The sequence below is a fragment of the Podarcis liolepis genome (assembly GCF_965112155.1).
Source record: "Podarcis liolepis genome assembly, chromosome: Z".
Lineage (NCBI taxonomy): Eukaryota > Metazoa > Chordata > Lepidosauria > Squamata > Lacertidae > Podarcis > Podarcis liolepis.
The window spans coordinates 8,441,712-8,462,991 of NC_139570.1; the positions used below are offsets into that span (position 1 = coordinate 8,441,712).

General features: G+C 41.4%; 2 long non-coding RNA genes across 2 annotated transcripts in view; one reads left to right on the plus strand and one right to left on the minus strand.

The window, feature by feature from the left end:
* LOC310698878 overlaps positions 1 to 21,280 on the plus strand; it is a 142,162-nt gene that overhangs the window by 50,777 nt on the left and 70,105 nt on the right. The window lies entirely within an intron of this gene.
* LOC310698908 lies at positions 11,207 to 19,644 on the minus strand. The gene is made up of 3 exons (XR_014521809.1): positions 19,447 to 19,644; positions 14,483 to 14,588; positions 11,207 to 13,561 (listed from the first exon to the last, which is right to left on the minus strand). It is a non-coding gene; the product is annotated as an uncharacterized lncRNA (long non-coding RNA).

The following is a 21,280-nucleotide window of genomic DNA, read 5'->3' on the forward strand; positions in this document are numbered from 1 at the left end:
GGGAAGGAGACTTAAGTGTGAGCTCTTCAGGAGAACTTTGCTAGAGGTACCGGCCTTGAGACAAGCCACACTTTCCTTTCTCTCAACTATCCAGCCAGTTCAGATGACACTCTTAACAGGACAAGTGGCTTAATTGCACTGAATTTTTAAGACATCAGCACAACACAAGTCGCACACATTCTGAGCATTACAAGTCAGAAATTCATTTTTCTAAATGAAAGCTATTGTGGGTAGATCCCTGCAACCATGAAGGCTCTAGCCAGTTGCCTCATGTAAATTAGGAAATTTACCTCATACCCGGCTACAAGGCCTACAGATCTGGACACTTCCCAATAAACTTTACAAACAAGGACAGCCTTGAGGCACCCAGACATTTTTTGTGTATCTGTACACACAATCAACACAAGACTATAAGGGCTTAGTATCCCAGAATTACAAACTTCTCATAGAAATCAATATGGGGTCATCCACAGCACTCAAAAATTACTGTGAACCAGACATTGGCATCCAAATAGAGGACCGGGTGTGGGACAGACTATGGGTAAGTAAGTCCTCTGTTAAAATCTATTTCAGCTAGAAAGCAAGAAGCAACCTTGAAGGTTTATCTGTACTGGCATTGGATAACACTCTTATCAACTCCACACTATCACCTCAGTGCTGGCCTAGTTGCAGTTTACTGGGCATCGCCATTCATCTGTGCTCATTTCTGGAAAAAGGTCTTTGCTGTTTTGTCCTCTTATCATGGGCTGCAACCTACTACTTATTCTGTAACCTACTACATACAAGTTTAAAAGTTTAATAAAAATTGGGGGGCGGGGCGGCAGACCTAGATCTGGCAATACTCTGAATAGCTGCACATCTTAATTACATAGGCTGTCATTTAGAAAGCCACCCAGCCTATGCAGGAAAGTGTAGGGAAACACACAGGGAAACACACAGTTCTGAGTAACTCAAAACTGGAAACTCTTACTCCTAAAGAAGCAATGAAGATTCTTGTAGCACCTTAAAGACTGAGGCATGTTATTGTGGCATATAGTCACAGAAGAATTTGGGGGTGGGGAGATCTATTTTGTATTTCAGTTAACAATATTGTTAAAGGTCTTGTGGGTTGTTCTGATCCAGTTCACCTCCTGTCCAAAGGAAATACCAACAATTCTAGCCTTTCTCTCTTTCCACCAATTACTGTTTTTAAAAAACCCAAACCACCAGCAATCACTTTAGGGAGGACATGCTCAGCCTTTTGCTTATCACCCTTTTATCTATTGGGAAGAGGGAAAATGAAAGAGAGAGAGAGAGAGAGAATACATATTTGCTACCAGGAAAACCTTAGGAAAAGACAAATGTTGAACATTCCCTAACAGCTAGGTCTCGTCCCACTCCAATTTTATAGGTTTGAAGGGTAAGTGATTATATGTTCTTTTCTCACCAAGGAAAAGAATATACTTTTAAACTCACACTTGTTCTTGATGTCTGGTAATGATGCCACACAGTATGCCTAACCTGACATCAAGCAGAGCAGAGAGATAGGTTTCCTGCTGCCGGAGGCAAGTGATGTTAGTGGCACTGTTTGTTCACATTTTCCAGGAACATCTTCAGAAATTGATTGCATACTGCTTGCTACCTCTTTAGGATTAAGCAAAGAGATGTTCCTTTAGCCCACAGAAGGAAAAAAAAATTATTCTGATCATAGACTTCTTGCTGTTAGCTAACTGGTTTGGCTGACGTGTATCTTAGCCTGTATAGAAATGCTGAAATGTTGATGCATTGAAGATTTCGAAGGCCATCATCTCTGACCCCATTTTTAAAAATTATTGTTTACATTCCCCCCCCAAAGAAATACAAAAATGCCCTCATTAAATTATTTCTTGTTTATTCAACTCTACTCTCAAACTGTAAATAATAACATAATTTTAATCTATATATATAAAAGGGGGAGGACTAGATAAAGTGTTGAAGGATGTTACTAATTTCTTCATCCTCTAATGATATATCCTTGATATACTTCAGGAAATCCTCTCTACATTTTGCAAGGTGGCTTGGTCCCCCCACCCTTAATATCAAAGCTGAGCACCACAAATCATCTCACTGATTAGACTGGGTAGGATCAGGGGCAAATCTACTATGAAACTAATGAAGCTTAAACTTCAGGTCCCCTAATCCCAGAGGGGCCCCAGAAGCAACTTTATTCCTCATTGCTTAAAAAAAATGGACCCAATAGACCCAGTTTGAGTAGCACGACTCAAATCAATTACTTTTTGGTGGTATATATTTCAACAGTCTTGAAACTGCACAGGTGCTGCAAAGGTGAAGCGTCGTGGTAAGTTGGTTGTTCTGATGAAGAGTGCTTAAATTCTTTCTGCATATTGTCTCCAGAAAATGACATTGCAAGGAAGCTCTCCAGTGATGAAACTGTGAATATGTTGCTAGAAAATCCAGAAAAACAAACCATAGAATTTTAGAGTTGGAAGACACCCTATGGATCATGTAGTCCAACTCGCTTCAATGCAGGAATCTTTTGCCCAACGTGGGGCTCAAAAACTATAAGGCATAAGGCATTTTTGTTTCCCCTATTGACTTTGACAGGTGAGATAATCCAGGACAGCCATTTTAATCAAAATCTGAGACGAAGTAGTTAATTTTTTTTAAATTGTGGTGATCTGTCATGGAACAACCCCATTGAAGAAGATAACAAGGGGTTAGCCAGACCTCGTTGCTGGTTACAAAGGAGCCCCCATGACATTTCAAACTTCAGGGCCCTAAAAACATAGGTTCACCACTGGTAGGATGCATCCTTGCTAAAATCCAATTGGGGCCCTATTGGTTTAAATGAAGGAAGAGTCAAACAGATTGATGTGTCCATATGTATATGTGCATATATGCTGTAAGTTGAAAGCAGAAGTAAACAAAGTACACCACACCAGTGCATGCCACATACTACTAGTGGAAAGCATCACTCCCACCAGTTGCATGCAGCAAACAAGAAAACAGAAACTTCTCTAAATAGGGAAGAGAGTTGTGTTCTTTTTTTCTTTCTTAGAAAGAAAAAAATGAAAGAAAAATTGATACCCCACATTTGGCACATACCTATAAAACACAAATAGCTGTACTCTGGGAAGTTTGCTCACCATGTTGTTGACATACATTATTGACTTGGCTTGCATGCAACATTAAATTATGGGTTAGCATTACATCCATGAGGCTCCTGCTCAGGATTTGGGGGAGGAATCCACTAAGATCAGATTCCAAAGTGACCTTATGTGATCATGATTGGGATCAGATTATAGGTTCCTTTCAGAATCCACAGCAAATACCACTTTATGAAGTGGTCTCAGGGCTGCAAGGCTGCATCTGTTCATGTAAGATATATTTCTTACGTTTAAACTTTTTAAATGGGCAATTCAGTTACCCACAGCCTGAAGTGGCTAGCACGTGGGTTTCCTTGTTTCTGTGTGCTTTGAATGGAATACAGGCAGTTCCCCTGGGAGCAGCACGACTTGGTGGCATTTCCTTGTTCTCAGGAGGAATTGTACAAAAATATCATGGCTGCCCCCATATGAAAATTGGGGGCAGCCATGTTGTTCCATACAATTCTACTTAGAACATTTCCCCACTTAAAAATTTGCACAGAAACAGGATGGGACAGACTTAAGTCTTGTTCCCATGTAGAATTAGGACAGACCATAATTTAATGGGTCCGTCAATTCTGGCTCATGGACTCCCTCCTTCCCTCTCCTCCCCCAGCACAGCCACACAGAGGAGATGGGGAGGTTTTGCTTCCATTTTCAACTACTTGTTATGTCCAAATCAAACTGGTTAATGCTATCTGTGATACAAGGCAACCCAACTTCAGCACACTTCCCTTTAACACATGGATTGGGGAACATGTGGGTCTCCAGATGTTTCTGAACTACGGCTCCCCATTTTCTCATCCTTGGCCAGGGTGGGGCTGGTGGAAGTTGGAGTCGAACAACATCCAGATAGCCATAGTTCCCCCACTCTGTAGTTAACACCAGCCATAATTCTCAGCTCAGATTAAACAAGTAACCATGGTTAGTTACAATCAGCTATGGTTCAGGAGAAGTGCATGTGCCTGAGTCTCACCAGACTCATTCCCATATGCTAAACTATGGTTCAGCATTAAGTCTGGATGCAGCCACTGATTCCCCTCCATAATGAGGAATCCATATACCTGGAGACAGCTGTATATTATGCTGGTTAGCTAACAACTCTTGTCCTGCTGATCCCAAAACAGGTTTACTATTTTTTACAAATGAGATACGCTTTTTAAAAATAAAAACGAAGTTGCTGTGTTCATGGATAAATGCTATAAGAATATCATTCCTGCACCTTTTTTTCTTTGTAAAGACAGCAGCAGCAGCAGCAACAACAACAACAAAGCAGAACATTCATTTTGTAAAATGTTGTAACACTCAAGGATAGGGAAGAAGAATGATCACAAGCACCAGCCAATCAGGGCTGCACAGCTGGCTCCACAGCTTAATTTGCAGGAGCAACAAAGGCCTGAGGAAGCTGGTTTCACCTCATTAGTATTTTTTTTTTTAAAAGAGGCCATGGCAACTGCTATTGTAAGGTATGTTTGAATGCAAAGATAGGTATGACTGGGGAATTGGGCCAGGGCATCATTTTTTGTAGGCTACTAACTTTCATGGACTTGTCTGCAAGGCTGTGCATGATATCTGATCAATTAAGCACAAACTGTGTAGGCATCTGAAACTTCAGGACTGCTGCATGTTTATCAAATCACTATATAAAGCTTGCGTCTTTCTCTTTAATAAAAGAAGAGCATAAACAGCATAGTATTCCTTGGTGTCTGAAGTGTTTATTAATATCCTTCTGTTGCTACTTCCCCAGAGATACAAATGAGAGAGTGAATTTAAGTTTCTTTAGTTAGCCTGGCACCTGCTTCTGAGTCCCTTCTCATGGAAGTTAGCCTGTCAGCTCTCTGTTTGCAGCTCCCATAGTAAGATGTACCTATCTCTTTCTCATGGAGGTATGTATTTTCACACTCTTAAATACTTGTCTGCACTGTTGCATGACCCTTAATCATACATAAAACATTCCCAAGCAACCCAGGATGATAAAAGCTGGGATCCAAACTGCACGCTATGCATTCTGATGTGAGTAAGAAATCTTCACTTGTGTAGTGGCTGAGAGACTCAGTTGCAAATCAGAAAGTCAGATCAGAATGGTGCCTTCGTCATGAACACAGTAGTTGGCTTTAGGCCAGCTACTCGCTGTCTTACACATTTCATCTATAGTATGGGAGTTCTATCTGCTAACTTCCCTCAGGAGGCTTAATAGGGTTAGGTAAGGACAGTGACTTGATGATACATGCAAAGTGCTCTGAACACTTGAAAGCACTGTGCAAATATTAAGTATTGTTATGTATGTGTCAAGGGGACAGTTCAGCTGGCAGACTGACATAGAATGAATTATTTTGCGTTGTGCTGTCAGAGGCGGATTTAGGGAAGTGTGACTGGTTCCGCTGCCCTGGGTGCTGAACCTAGGGGTTGCCACAGGGCATCACAGCCAAGACATAGTGAATTGAGCAGAATGGAAGGTGTGAGGGCACATGCCAAATTTTGGCCTTGCACAGGATGCCACTGAAATTTGAAAGACCACAGTCTGCCTCCGGTGTGGTGGTTGTATGCTTTTCAGGGCTTCCCAAAGTCTGGTGCTCAATGATCAGGAAAATGATGTGAGGCAAGGTGTTGTGCCATTCACTAATGGCCTTTTCCCAACTGATCCTTTGGCAGACTGCCCATTCATTAATACTTTATGCAGCCCTATGAGCCAGAAAGTTGCTTTCTTCAAGATTCCAGATTCAGTAGCAGGCTTAGCACAATAGACACACATGGCTATATCCTGTACCAGTTCTACCCAGAGTAGGCTCACTGATGTTAAAGAACATGGCATCACTGGTCCATTAAGATCAATAGATCTACTCAGAATAAAGCTTAGTTGGATGTAGCCCTTAGTTATTTTATTGTAAAGAATGTCTTTACCACTCATCTTGCCACAACAATGGGTAACGCTTATGTCCCCAGCAGTGACAAAGTATGAAATATTGTAATCTCCTTCATACTTGCTTATGTTTGAGTTACGAGCCGTTGCAAGGTTGAAATTCTGCCTGACTATCCTATTCAAAAGCTTTTGATAATATAAAGCTGAATAATAATTTAGGACCAACATTTGTTCTCAAACACGCCAGTGTGCTTGGGAGTAGAATGCAACCCAACAGCTTCTGTCTGCCTAAAAGGCAGAATATATGCTACACAGCACTTACAGCAAAATCAATACAAATGAAAAAGCCAGGATATTAGCAGCAGCTCAGCCAGAAAGGAAAAATAAACCTTCACAAAGAAATATCTCTGGCATGATTATATAATAGGGCACTACAACTGTGTGATCTCAAAGAATGCATCTACCTCACATTTGCCAAGTGAAATTAATTACTTCTCAAAATACCCCACTCATCAAATGCTTTCCAAAGAAGATCGGGTGAGAATTGGGTGGGAACATCAAAGAAAGGCAGTGGCCTAACAGATTCCACAAAGCAATGAATGAAAACATCTGAAATGTTAGCTTACCTTTAGTAGCTTATTTAATTTAGCTGAAATTGTTATGGCCATGATCCAAAGAAGTAGAAGAACACCACGTGCTCAGCCTGCAGATCCTTTGACATTTCCTTTTATAGCAGCTGCTACATTTTTAAATATTCGCCATTTGGAGAGTGCAATTGTGCTTGAAGTCCAATGGCTTTAAATTTTTCTAGCTTGATTGAGCCTTGTGCATAACTGAGTTGTCTGCCAAAGAATCTATTCATATTGCAGTACTCAGTACTCGCAGCCTCACTGTTGCTCCTTGACACAGAGCCTACGGGAACTGAGACTAATCCATAAATGACATCCAAAACTACTGGAGTTGTGCACTTCAGGGAGAGGTAAGCAATAATAGGCAAGCCGTCCTTCAGGGAGAAAATTTAGTGCCCCAGAGCTTGGTATGAAAAGCGCTGCTGTCATGGAAATCCTAAACTAAAAGACACACTAGTCAGAAAGTAGTACAACTAAATTGTCTCCCTCCAACAAGAGCAGAATAACAGCAGGAAACTAGCCAGATATAATAAGTCCAGCACCACCTAGTGAGTAAACTGTATAATGACATTATCCACACAGCTGCAATAGATTAAAATCTGCCAAAATACGTAACATTACACCACCCTCTGTTTCAAATGCTCTCTTTATTCTGAAGTTTATTAATCAGTGTTTTTGTGTTTAATCTGTTAATGTTATCTTTGCTGTTTTTAATAATTTTAAGTCCTGGGGATTTTTTTCTATTAAAGGGCAGAGTTTGAAGCAGCCCTACTTATGTGAAGGAGAGGCTTTAATCTTGGAAGGCCTTGCTCTTTTGGCTCATGCCTTAATACCTTGTCTGTTTCAAGGACCTAGCTATTGTGTCACTTGAGGATAAGGTGGGCTGTCAGTTTTAGGAGGTGATACGAGGTTTTTTATCTGTTTCCTTCCATCATCTCTGTGCATTGTATTCTTCAGCTAGCAGGTGCTCTGCGTCCTATTGAATCAGACATATGGGATTGTCATTCTTATGCTTAGCCAACATTGATCTTTCAACATTGTTAATGGGGGCCATGTATCTTTGCTCACTGTTCTGTCTTCTTTTCTAACCAGCTTGATCTATGCAATCCATATCTAGCATAAAGGTGGGAGCTGTAGTTAGTATTCTGCATGATTTTTCATCATCAGGATAAGGTCTTGTTTTGTTTATTCACTCTGGGTAAGCTCTGTTGTTTTGTATTCCTTGCTCTCAGATCAAATGTAAAGATATGTTTCTGTTGACCCCATTTTAAAAGCCCTCTAGATGTGGAAACTGAAAAGGTTGATATAAGCTGGCATAGTTATTCATTATGAATGGTGAAGCACAATTCCTTTATTTTCATTAATTTTACATAGAAATCAGTTGCAATGCAACATTCTTTCCTTGTTTTTGGAGATCTTGTGTTCAGCATGAAAGAGGGTGGAAAGAGAAATGCTATTTCCCCCTATCCTTATCAAACCAATGTTATTAGAGAGGGCTGATTTTACCTTGTGCAAAAGGATGCTACTCTATCTAGATCTTGACCAGAAAGACAAGTAGCTTAGTACCGATAAATTTTAGATATACTGGACAAGAGTTCTAGCTTGTCTATTGTCAAATGAGATTAAGTGCTAATCAGATGGGAAGTGCTGAATCATTCTGAAGGATTAAAGGGAGCCTTTATCCATCTCCACTAATATTCCAAGCTATAACCGAGACAAAAAAGAGAGTATATCCACATGGTATTATTTTCATTCTCAGATATGCTGAATTAAACACTTTAGTCAATCTAAGATTCATAGTGTCTGGGGTGACTGGGGTAGTAGTTGCACTGGAGCTGTATATGTGGTGGGAGAAAAAGAAAATCTTTTTGTGATCCGTCTGTCTTGAGAAACAATGGGGTGCACCTCCTGGGGTGAAGTCAAACCACTGGAGAATCACATTGCCTGCTGTGGCTGCAGAGACTGGTAACTAGTAACAGCTGCCTTCATTGTTTTTGCTGTGTTTGCAGCACTGAAGTGGCCTCTCCATGGTTCAAGCCTGGGCAGTATGTATGGAGGTCCTGGGCTTCCCAGATGACCATACCCCTTGGCTTCATTGATGCGGATCAAAAAAAAAACAGAGTAATAAATTTTGCACCAGCTTGGCTGCTGGAGTTGCCAATCCTCTGGTAGTAATTGCATTGGAACTGTCTGTGTGGTGGGAGAAAAAGAAAATCAGTGTTAGAGAAATAAGAGTTGGCCAGGTGGCCCTGTTAAGGATTCCACATCTATTTGAGATTTGATCTATGAATGCTTGGAGCATGGCATTCTCCCTTGCAGCAACAAAATCATGACATGTATTACTTAGGGAGCCCTATGTAGATATTTCTTCTTATGTTTTAGGGGCACAGGTGGCGCTGTGGTCTAAATCACTGAGCCTCATGAACTTGCTGATCAGAAGGTTGGCGGTTGGAATCTGCACAAGAGTGAGCTCCCGTTGCTCTGTCCCCGCTCCTGCCAACCTAGCAGTTCAAAAGCATACCAGTGCAGGTAGATAAATAGGTACCGCTCCAGCGGGAAGGTATACAGTGTTTCCATGTGCAGCTCTGGTTTCTGTCTTCTAGTGCACCAGAAGTGGCCTAGTCATGCTGGCCCCATGACCCGGAAAGCTGTCTGTGGACAAACGCCGGCTCCCTTGGCCTGAAAAGTGAGATGAGCACTGCACCCCATAGTTGCCTTTGATTTAACCATCCAGGGGTCCTTTACCTGAATTATTTATATCCCACCCTCCCCAGCCGAAGCTGGGCTCAGAGCGGCTAACAACAGTAAAATAATACAACATTCTAAAACCATTTCATTATAAAATCAGTTCAAATCAAATTAATGGCAACCATTGGGCTAGAGTTCTGTGAGGATTGCCAAAGGAGGGGGTCAGGCTGTACCCTGGCCAAAGTGAAAATAGTGAAAACCTCCCAGTTCCACCAAATTATTGTGTAACAAATTATTGACAAGGTTTTGAAAACCATAGTCTGAGTTTTACTTCTATTTATTTATTTACTTGAATTGGTTTTATGCATGTTATATTTCTTCTTGTCTTTTTAATTTGTACACTGCATTGGTGGGTATTTTTTAAAATAGCAAACTAGTCCCTATGTGTTCTTTTAACTCTTTTCAAACAGCCCTGCAGTTAGGAGAGTGAATTATTGAATAGTCAAAGAAGGCTCCAGAGTATCTACTTTAATAAGAATGTACCACAGCTTTGCAAATGAAATTTGGGGTTCAGTGGTTATGTGGTTGGACTTCTACTTTCGATAAATGCACTTTAAAAAAATATCAGGAGTTCCTTCATAATTCAATCCAAGAGGAGCAAGAGTGGAAAGGGGAAAGGATGGACAATTGGTGGCAAAAATCGTTGTGTAAACTCACCCATTATTGCGTATTAAAAATTTTTCAAAATGGGAGGGAAGGATTGGTGACCACAGTGGCATTTTCATTTTGCAGCAGGTCCCTGTAATAATTGCTTACGTTACACATCTTTAGTGTCTTCCATCATAAAAAACAAACAAACCCTCAGAGAAATCCCAACTTTAATGTTATATGGCACCTGAGTCTTAGTTAAAGTATGTACTGTATAGATCAGGAGTGGGGGGGGGGTGTTTTCTCATGAATGCAGACCACCACCACCCCACCCCTGGTTTCTTTATCTGGCCATTGGAACTCTGTGGGCCACAATCCATCTTCCCAGGCCTCATCCACGGGCTCCCACTCTGCTCCCTCCTCTAGTGCTCTGGCTTGGAATGTGTCTTTGAACTGTGAGATTGCCTCTTGCTTGCTTACTTGGATGGAGGGTTGAAAGAAATGTGTAGAAACCTCCAGTTTTCACTTGTTGGACTATAGCCTGCTGTACATTGTCAAGGGGTGCATCTTTCGCTTTGCTTGTCCCCCTTTCTTCCTTTCTTTCTTTTTTGGCTCTTGCCCTGCCCATTACTGTGGCCCCCAGAAATTGCCAATCATCATGGAGTGTGGTCCTCAGACTGTCAAAAGTTCCCTACCCCTGTTTTAGGTGGCAGCTTCCCATCTTCCTAATAGCTTCTCTTTTGCTATGTGTTCCTAGTGAGGAAAGAACAGGAAATACTTTTCACTGAGGAACTCCAATATATGAGAGAGAGAGAGAACGAGAGAGAGAGAGAGAGAGAGAGAGAGAGAGAGAGAGAGACTCTCAGGACACTAGGAAGTGGTTTTCTTTATCCCTTTCAAATCCCTTGGACCAGTCTAAGGTAGATCTTGAACCTGCTCTTTATCCTTCTGGCTTAATCCAGCTCAAACCAGGATTAGAGATATTTTTTCCCTCTCCTGTCAAAGTGTAAACTTAGGATGGATGGCCATGTGAATATTCCCATCTGGGTATGCTGCTCTCTGCCACTCCCACATTGATGCACATGCATGATGGACTCTGGACTGCCTGGGCTCTTGCCATCTGTTGGATGGCACAAAGCCCACTTCCCCAGCTTTTGATTATCCTAATGGTCAAAATGTCCTCCAGACCACTTAGTGAAGTCTTGTTGGATTTTCGAAGTATATAGTACAGAGAAAATAGAAGGGAGTATAACATATTTGATAATTTATGTGCATGTTATAATTATTTATTATTAATTGCATTTATATATCGCCCTTCATCCAAGGATCACAGGGCAATTTACAGCATAAAAACATGTAGAACGCACGGGTTTTTCACTTGTACTTAAAGAGTCTGTTACTTGTTTATGGGCTGACTTTTGTTCTTGCTACTTCATGTGTTATTCTGTCCATAAAACCCAGTGTGAGTCCATAGATATTCCATAGGATACAGCAGTAGCATGACCATGTTCTGTGCTGTTCTCAAATGTATATAAGAGTCCAGTTTATACAGTGGAAATACTGGTGTGAATTTGCATCAGTTCTGTCCTACCAAGCTTGACTGCAGCATGTGGCATCAAGATTACTTCTTGTTTGATTCCATCTGTCCAATATACTTAATGAGAAAAATTCACTCATAATATAAGAAGAGCCCTGCTGGGTTAGACCAAAGGCTCACTGAGTCCAGCACCCTTGACAAAATCCAGAGTAAATGCATATTCCAATCATGATAAAAAGGTAAAATTTATAGGCAGCCTAACTGACTGCACCTTAGAATAGTTGGTCATGGAACGACCGGAGAGGAGGCAACCCTGGGACTCAGCTAAATTTGTCACAAGAATACATTTTGAATGTGTTCTAAACATCCAACAACAGATGGTGCCAGAGAGCAAAAATGAGTTTATATGGATTTTTATATAAGCTTTTATTTTTCCTTTGTTGTAACAATTTAATTTCTGACTTTTTAATAGCGTTTTTAACCTGTGCCCTGGACTTAATATGGAGGAGTGCCCAGAACCAGGTATGAGATGTAAGGGCTATATCCAATATTACTCATACTAAGAGAAGCATGAGGTGTTAGGAGAGAGGCAGTACTTTGGGTGGGTGAGCCGTCATGCTTCTGAGGGTAGTTTGTCCACCTTTGGTCCCCAACCTGAAGTCAGCTCTCTCCTGTGGCTCCTAGAAGCTGTCAGCATGTGACAGCGGCCACATCCAGGGAATGACTTGGACTGGCCAGATAAACCAAGTGAGGGTAGCTGATGGGTCTCAAACCTTCAATGACTTAAGGACTTCCCCTGCATGTGAAAACAGCCTCCGGTGGAATGAGCGGATGAGACCAATAGTGGGTCCAATGGCCAAGAAAGCAGTTTCTGCACGTGCTGTAGAGGGAAGGGGGGGCAGATGGGGCTCGTTAACCTGGGAAGGTAGTCCATCTAAAAGAAGGAAAACTGATCCTAAACCTCTGCTGCCTTGTAGGATATTTTTCGGAGAAGAGATGGCTAAGGAGTAAACCCTACACAAATCAGGAGTGGAGTTGCTAAGGTGGCTAGATAGCGCCTTGTATGTTTCCTTTCAGCAGCTCCTGCAGCCAAGTTGGTGCCAAATGTATTGCTTTCCTTACCTTTCGTGAGGCCGGGGGGAGGGGCGGTCTTTTCATCAGGGCAGCCCAGGAACCTCCATACAACACGGGGAGTTAACTTTGGTGCTGCGAACACAGTGGTGTGACTTCACCCCTGGGAGTGCAGTCCATTGACTTTCAAGACAGTTGGATAACAACAAGAAGTCATTCTCATAGAGTGATTTAGCATATGTATAGTGATGCACATTGGGGCAAAAAGCCACACACAGTATGTGGTTACGGGGTCTGAATTGGTAGTGACTAAACATTTAAAAGGTCTTGGAGTGATTGTAGATAGCTCAGTGAAAATGTCAACTCAGTGTGTGGCAGCTGTAAAAATGGGTAATTTCATATTGGGAATAACAAGGACTGGGGGTGAAAATAAAACTGCCAGTATCAGTGCTGTTATACAAGTCTGATTCAATTGCATTTGTGCATAGTTTTGGTCACTGCAACTCAGAAAGATTATTGTAGAGCTGGAACAGGATCTGAAAGGAGTAACCAAAATGACCAAGGGGCTGAAGAAAATGATCAATGGTTTGGATAGGGGGAAAGGTGTGTAAGGGGGTATGTGAAACATTGACTATGCATATTGTGGAGAAAGTGGAGGGAGAAAGTTTCCTGACCATTGGAAGATTCAGGACAGACAAAAGGAAGTAGTACTTCACACAACACATAACTAAACTGTGGGAAAATGTTGTAATAGCTGTCAACTTGGATGGTGACTCTAAATTTTATCTTTCATACAGACGGTCAGTTCTGTGATCAACTGTTATAGAAATTTCATTTCTTTGTCATGACCAGAGCATGCATTTACCCAGTACGAGCATAACTGAAGTCATCTCGTACAAGAACGCAACTTCCTTTGGATGCCTCTTTGATCATCGTAGGTGTTTTGGTCAGTGTAGTGGTAGTGTAAATGCATACCAGATGCTAAATTTTATTTGGTGCAGACCTGTTGAAATAAATGTACACGATTAAGTTAGGGCAATTAATTTCAATAGGTCTCTCTGAGGAAAATTTAGTTGAATACCAGCTTAAATTATTTTTAGGGTGTGACAGCAGCATTCCCAGTCAGTAATTCTGCCACTTTGGGGATTTCTACTTTGTATGACTCTTAATGCTTTTGATGAACAGAGCAACATCCAGACCTTCATCCAGAGTTTGTATCCATCACCATATCCTACTAGTTCTGTCAATTCCAACAAGTTTCTGTAATGCCCACTACATCTTTGGACTCCTTTTTAAGAACAATCACCCCACTAAAACTCTGCCTTGAGTCCTCGTCAGGGAAAAAGGGGTATAAATAATTGTATAATGGTAACAAAGACGTGGGTGGCGCTGTGGTCTAAACCAATGAGCCTCTTGGGCTTGTCAATCAGAAGGTTGGCGGTTCAAATCCCCATGACGGGGTGAGCTCCCATTGCTCGGTCCCAGCTCCTGCCAACCTATCAGTTCAAAAGCACATCAAAGTGCAAGTAGATAAATAGGTACCACTCTGGCAGGAAGGTAAATGGCGTTTCCGTGCGCTGCTCTGGTTTTGCCAGAAGCGGCCTAGTCATGCTGACCACATGACCTGGAAAAACTGTCTGCGGACAAACGCTGGCTCCCTCGGCCTGTAAAGCGAGATGAGCACTGCAACCCAAGAGTCGTCTGCAAGTGGACTTAACTGTCAGGGGTCCTTTACCCTTAACGATAATGATGATGATGATGATGATAAAAACAACAACAACAACAATGTTTTAGTTTATAGTGATGTTTAAGAGAAGCTTATCTAACTGTCCTGTGCTATTTTAAAATGCGGAATCTTGATTGTTTTGTAATGTTGCAAACCGCTTAAAGACTTTTTTGTAATATGAAGCAAGATATAAATTACCTCAACAAGAACAACAGCTGCTCCTGACGTGCGAATTTTCCTCTGTGGTCTCTTTGAATGCCTTCCATGTCCCCGTGCACCTTCACCACCTAGATCTATGCTGCACCTATTGAACAATCATAAATTCCCTAAGGATGATTTATTTGAACCAGAAGTTCCTTAGCTCCTGTTTCCCACAGTGATTAGTTTAAAAGCTGCCCTGCCACTTTTTTAAATTTCAAGTGCCAATACTATGATTGCACTCTGGTTCATGTTCAGCCTACCCATTTTGTATGGACCCAGCTTGTCCTTAGTGCCTGACAAATCCAAAACATGTGTTCTGATACCATTGTCTTATCTACCTTTCTCCATACCAATCGCTTGAGCTGAGTTACAGATGCAATAAAACAAGCACAATAAATTGAACATGAAAGCACTGAAACTAGACCTAGAACAGTAAAATACTAGAGGCTGGAGCTATTTAAACCAGCATAAAAAAGTAAAGGCACTCATAAGGACTGAGTTGATATTGTCTTTAAATTAACCATCAAGCAATCCTAGAGTAAGGCAGGAATGCTTCTGAATACCAGTTGTTGGAAACCGCAGTGGGGAAGAGTGCTCTTGTGTTTGGGTCCTTGCTTTCAGTTTCCCCCCAAGCATCTGCATAGCCATTGTGAGAACAACAAACTGGACCAGATGGACCTGATCCAGCAAGCTTTTCTAACATGATTACCACTTACAGATAGGTAGCCGTGTTGGTCTGCCATAGTCAAAATAAAAAATTCCTTCCAGTAGCACCTTAAAGACCAACTAAGTTAGTTCTTGGTATGAGCTTTCGTGTGTATCTGAAGAAGTGTGCATGCACACGAAAGCTCATACCAAGAACTAACTTAGTTGGTCTTTAAGGTGCTACTGGAAGGAATTTTTTATTATGATTACCACTGTGTGGGAGGGAAAAGTAGGGGTATGCTTCTGGCCCCAACCCCTCCATCATACTGCATCACTGTTCCTGCCTCCCATGTGTCAGGGGCTGAACTTCTGTAGTAGTGTTATCAGCTGTACTTGTGTAGTCTCCCCACACAATTGAGTACATGGAAGTTATGCTAGGGGTGATGGTGCAACACTGGAGCAGGTGGGGCCTCAGAGGGCACCCCAGTCTTTCCTTCACTCCAGTTAAATATGGAGGGACCGCCTGAATAGGGCTCTAGTTTAATCACTGTGCTGCACTGAACTTAGTTGTGTCTTGGTTTTCTGTTCCTCTTCTGTCCTAGTTGGAGAGACAATAAATTTCTCAGTTAGCTTCGTAGCTGTTGTGTGCTCTGAGGATTCCATGGCAAAGTAACCTTTCAGTTCTCGGTAACAGAGTACATAAGAACAGTAGGTGAAGTTCTGTATTCGAGGGCAAAGTACTGGGTGTACTTTGCTTAAATCTACAGTGATTGCAAGTAAATATTTTGTCCTGCAATAAATGTGGGTCTCAGGTAGGGATGGGGGAGAGATTTAAATCAGTTTGCATTTAAAGTCAAAACTCTCTGATTTTGCACCTGCTCAAACCAAAGTACAATCGTCCTTCAAAATTTGCATTTTTTAAAATTTTGCAATTCAGTTCTCCAGTCAAACAGGGAGGGATCATCACAGACCACAGCAAGCAGATGAAGCAATGGGCAGAGCACTATCAAGAACTGTACTCACAGGAAAACACAGTTCTCAACAAACTATAATCAGTAGCTGATAGGGTCTATCCTGACTCACAATGCAGCTTTACAGCTCAGAGATAAACAGTCGCTATGGTTTTCTCACTGTGTAAGCTGCAGGAGAAATGCAGAGAGCAAAGACACCCTTTGTACATGCATTCATAGACCTGATGAAGGCCTTTGACCTCATCAGCTGAAAAGACTCTTCACACCTCTCAATAAGATAGGATGCTCACCTCACAGTATGATTGTGTGACACTCCCCAGTATGATGGTTCAACCTCGGAGGCCTTCCCTATAAAGAGTGGTGTGAAACAGGGCTGTGTTATCATCCCAGCTCTCTTTGGCATGTTATTCTCTCTGGTGGTCTCATATGCTTTTGGTGACAAGGATCTTTTCAGCTTGGCACGTCACCATGCTAAGACAAAAGTGGATCTGAGAGATTTTGTTTGCAGATGACGCAGCCTTGACAGCACACTCCAAGAAAGATCTACAGAGATTCATCAACCTTTTTGTCCAAGCCTGCAGAGAATTTGACCTTACCATCAGCCTTACAAAGACCAACATTCTGGGTCAGGACATAATCAGCATACTGCACATCAGCATTGGTGACCACATGCTTGAGGTGGTAGACGGTTTTATTTACCTAGGTTCCACCATTACCAGCAACCTCTCCATTGACAAGTGTATTGGCAAGGCAACTATGACAATGGCTCACCTCTCCAACAGGGTATGGGAGAATGTGATGCTAATGTCCAATACCAAGATGAAAGTTGTTATGTACTGAGTGGAATAGGATCCAAACTGCAGCAGTCTGATTGGTCCTAGAACAATAGGATCCAAAATGCAGCAGTCTGATTGGTCCTAGAACAATAGGATTCAGAATGCAGCAGTCTGATTGGTCCTAGAACAATGCAGCAGTATGATTGGTTGGCAGGAACCACCCAATCATGCTCCAGATATAAGTGAATCCACAACCTGATTGGCTTACAGTAGAATTCCAGAATTAGCCAATCATGTGCAGCCCATTGTGTAAATAATGTATATAAAGCAGATACTTTGAGGGGAGATTCATTCATTCCTCCTCACCACTATGAGCTGAATAAAGAGCATGAAATCACTTTGCGACTGAGTATATTTCAAAAGTCTACCAGGCTTCCATGTTGAGCATGCTGCTTTATGGAAGTGAGTCGTGGGCAACTTGCACTTGCCAGGAGCGACACCTCAATGTCTTCCACATGTGCTGAGTTAGGAAGATTTTGGACATCATACGGCAGGACAGCGTCTGAAATAAAGATGTGCTCACATGTTTACATTCCTGTCTTAGTGACATCTACACTGGCTTGGTCATGTTCACAGAATGGAAAATGGCAGAATCCCCAAGGACATGTTTTATGAGAAGCTGGCTTTCATTATAAAGATGTCTGCAAATGAGATATTAATGCTGTCAACACCAACCTTGACATGTGATAATCCCTTGCAGATGACCACAGTGCCTGGAGATAGACAGTCAAGACATGTATCCACAGCAGTGACTAGAAGAACAACAACCTCTGGGAGGAGTAGAAAGAGAAGAAACACCATGGTGCATCTGCAGCAGCACAACCAGACACCTTCATCTATCCTAGCTGCAATAAAACATGTCTCTTCTATATCGGTTTCTACAGCCACAGCAGGCACTGTGACTCTCCAACGGTTAGACTTCACCTCTGGAGGCGCATTCTTCCATTGTCTCCTGAGACAGATGGATACCAACAACAAGGCAAAATTAACTATCAGAGTGTGTCTTAGGAGAAATTGGCACCAAAGTGCTGGTGAATTTTCATGAGAAAAAAATCAAGTTGATGAGGAGATCTGAATTTAAGAAGGAAAAAGAGAAACCAAAATTGGCAGATTGATTCATCCATAGTCTCTGGTGTTTGCTTTTGTCACAATGACTAACTTTACAGTGTTTCAGATGCTTAATGGAGAAGGAACATTATTCTCTTCTGAAAAATAGCCAAAGATTGAATCAGAGTTCCACAGCTGTGGCATTGCTGTAGAAAAAGACATGTCCCTCACCTTCGCCTGGCTAACGTCAAGCATAAAGGCTTCCTTTAAGATTATGCTTATGATTATTTTTGTGTGTGTAGTGGGGTAGGGGGCATTTTCATACAAGAGAAAAAGTTTATGAATTGGTTGGTGTTTGGTTTGATTTGGTTTCCTTTCAGCAACTGCGTCGGGAACGTAACTGCAGCTGGGTGCTGCTTGTACATACAAGTCAGGCTTGGCTTTCAATAAAATCCTTAGATCTCTAGCAAGAAGGGACACATTGCTTACAGTGTTTTCTGAGCATCTTCTGTTGCTGAGACAGGATGAATGTTCTTATTGATCAAAGACAATTGGTAATGTCTTAAGGAGGAGGATTTTTCGAAATATATAGAACTGGGTCTTACAGGCTCAAATACTTACACTGAAAACATTCCTATTAAGAGAGATCTAAGAACATTGTTCCGTGGTGTGTGTATCCTCAGACATGAAGTAGGAAACACTACATTTTTTTTCTTTTAAAGTCTGTCATTAATAGACAGCCTGTTTATGGAGGGACTTCCTCATTTTTACAATCTTAAGTTTCTGAAACTTTTTTTTTTTAAGCAAGTAAACACTTCCTGATTTAGAGTGTATTTTTTGTTTTTAAGTTAGCAGTTGAGCACTAAGGAAAGCTCAGCCACTGGGACATCACTGCAGTTTGAACAAGAATTTATACCCTGAGCTAGGCCTCCCTTTTAAAGGGCTACACAAAAGAATGGTTTAGTTTGACTGAATTGCCTGCTACTTGGTGGAAATCATATATAAATGAGCCCCAATCAATCAATACTCATGAGGCTGCAAAAGTTTTTAAAAAGCATAAAAGATAGAAGATATATTTTAGTACACACACACAAAGGCTCTTAAGTGCTGTTGTCTGACACTATGAACTCCAATCAATGTGTCAGTATTTTGGAATTTGAAAGGAAATGGGGATCAGACCTGACAATCCAGAGCTGAAATTTGATGCCCTGGTCTTTTTGATAAACTGACAGGCAGTGAAAATTGCACATGTCTGCAGGGAATCAGAAGAAAAAGAGTTTTGTAGGAAGTCTGCTTATGATTCACAAAGGCATGTGCTTTATCAAAATGGATTTCATTCCCATTCTGTGGCAGGTTGTTTTCTTTCAGATTGGAGGCTTTTTGCAGATTGTAAGCTGTTTGCTGCTTTATGCACATGTATAGGATAGTATTGTTTTTGTTGGTCTCCAGTTATTTTGCTTACTTGTTATTGGAACTTCACACAGACCTTATGTGGAAGAATAATGTGAAAGGGAATTACGCAGGAACTTGGTAGAACAAGTTGAGTGAGTGAGCTGGGGGGTAGAAGAGAACAATAATCAGAAATGCGGTAGACCTTTTCTTGGATCATAGCACTTCAAACATCTAGAGGAGCGTTCAGCTGAGTCTTCTCTGTGATATGCTGTGTGATATGCTTTATTACGTATTGCAGTAATTATTGCAACAGATTACAAACTGTTGAACATTGTTTGGTCAAGTCTACCTTAACTGATGACATCAGTAGTGCAGCTAGCATAAACACAGGATAAAATACTAAGTACCTATTTCATTTCTTAAAAGAGTAGAATGTGTTCCCTTTGTGTGTTACTACATGTTCTTGTGGTCCTGTTTCTGAAGAGACGTAAATAAATTTTCCATTTCCTGATTTCACATGCTTAATTATTTTGTATTGTTTAATCTCTCCCCATTTCTCTTCTCTTGAAGATGACTGTCTTCTTCAGACGAAAGATCCCCCCTTGTCCTTTGTCTGTTTGCTTAAGCCTGGTTTGGTCCTCTGGTTTTCATCTTATTTCTAAAGGCTTTAAGTTTGTCCTGCCACTTAAAGCATGCCACTAAAGTTTTCCTTACTTTGTCTTGCCTGGAAAGGAAACATTGCTGTCAAGGATAACTGCTTCCTTTTCAGATTTGGAGAGGTTAGCCATATTGGAGTGGGTTGCCTTCATAGGAGAGTCTGGACACTAGGATCCATAAAGCTTAAAAAGTTGGCAAGAAATACTAGAAAGTTTGGCACTGCATTTGTGTGTGTGTGTTTTATTGGCCATCTTCAAAACAGAGTGCTAAATCATTTAGTGTGTGTAATGCAGCTGCAAGGGCTTGGAGTGGAGGCGTAGGAGAGAATGGAATGCTCTGAGGAGGGGGCCTTTAATGGGTTATGGAGTGATAGGACTGCTGCTGCCCAATCTGGCCTCAAACTTAATAAAAATGAACTTTTACTTTCGCTCCACTGGCTTGCATATCGCCAGATCTAACCATCCTTAGCTGCTGGAAGAATGGCTTACGTTATCCTCAGTCAGCATTCCAAGAAAAGTATTTGGGGAGGTGGTGGGTGTGGGGGGTTAAGACAACCAACATGTATTGAGTGGAGCTGCAAAATGTACAGAACCAGGTGAAATAATCCATCCTTTTGGCTTCTGGTTGTTTATCATCCATTAGTCCAGTTTCACACAGCAAGGACTAGATTGCATGAAGATGCTCAAATGTCACAGGACTTCAGAAAATTGTATCAGGTGCTGTGCTCAAGGATTTAAGCCATAAATCAAGCATAGCTGTGTCTGAAATAATTTTCTGCCAAGGCTAATACAGCTGTTTCATCCTCATGCCATTATCAGGTTGTAAGCAAGGCATTATTGTTTAGGCAGCTGGGATCCTTTCACTTACTTTGCTTTTTTTCGTGTGTTTTTTGTCTCAGGCATTGTGAAGCATAATCTAAGCAGCATGTTATGTTCTATACAAGCCACTTATGTGGAAGAATCAATAATGGCAAAGTAAGTATCGTGTTATCAAACAGGGAGGAGTGTCATTTGGCTGCTCCTAACAGTGTTACATTGCATGCTGATGTTTCACCAGAGATATAATCCACCTACGTGGATTGGAAGCGAGCACAAAAAGTCTCTAAGCTCTTTTTTCCCCTTTCCCCTCCTTTAACAAATAACTAGAAGGTTGTCTAGTCTCATGTCTTCCCTCCTTAATGTATATTTTCACCTTGGGGAATAGCTGCCTGTTATTGATTTAGCTAGGAAAAAATATAACCCAGAATA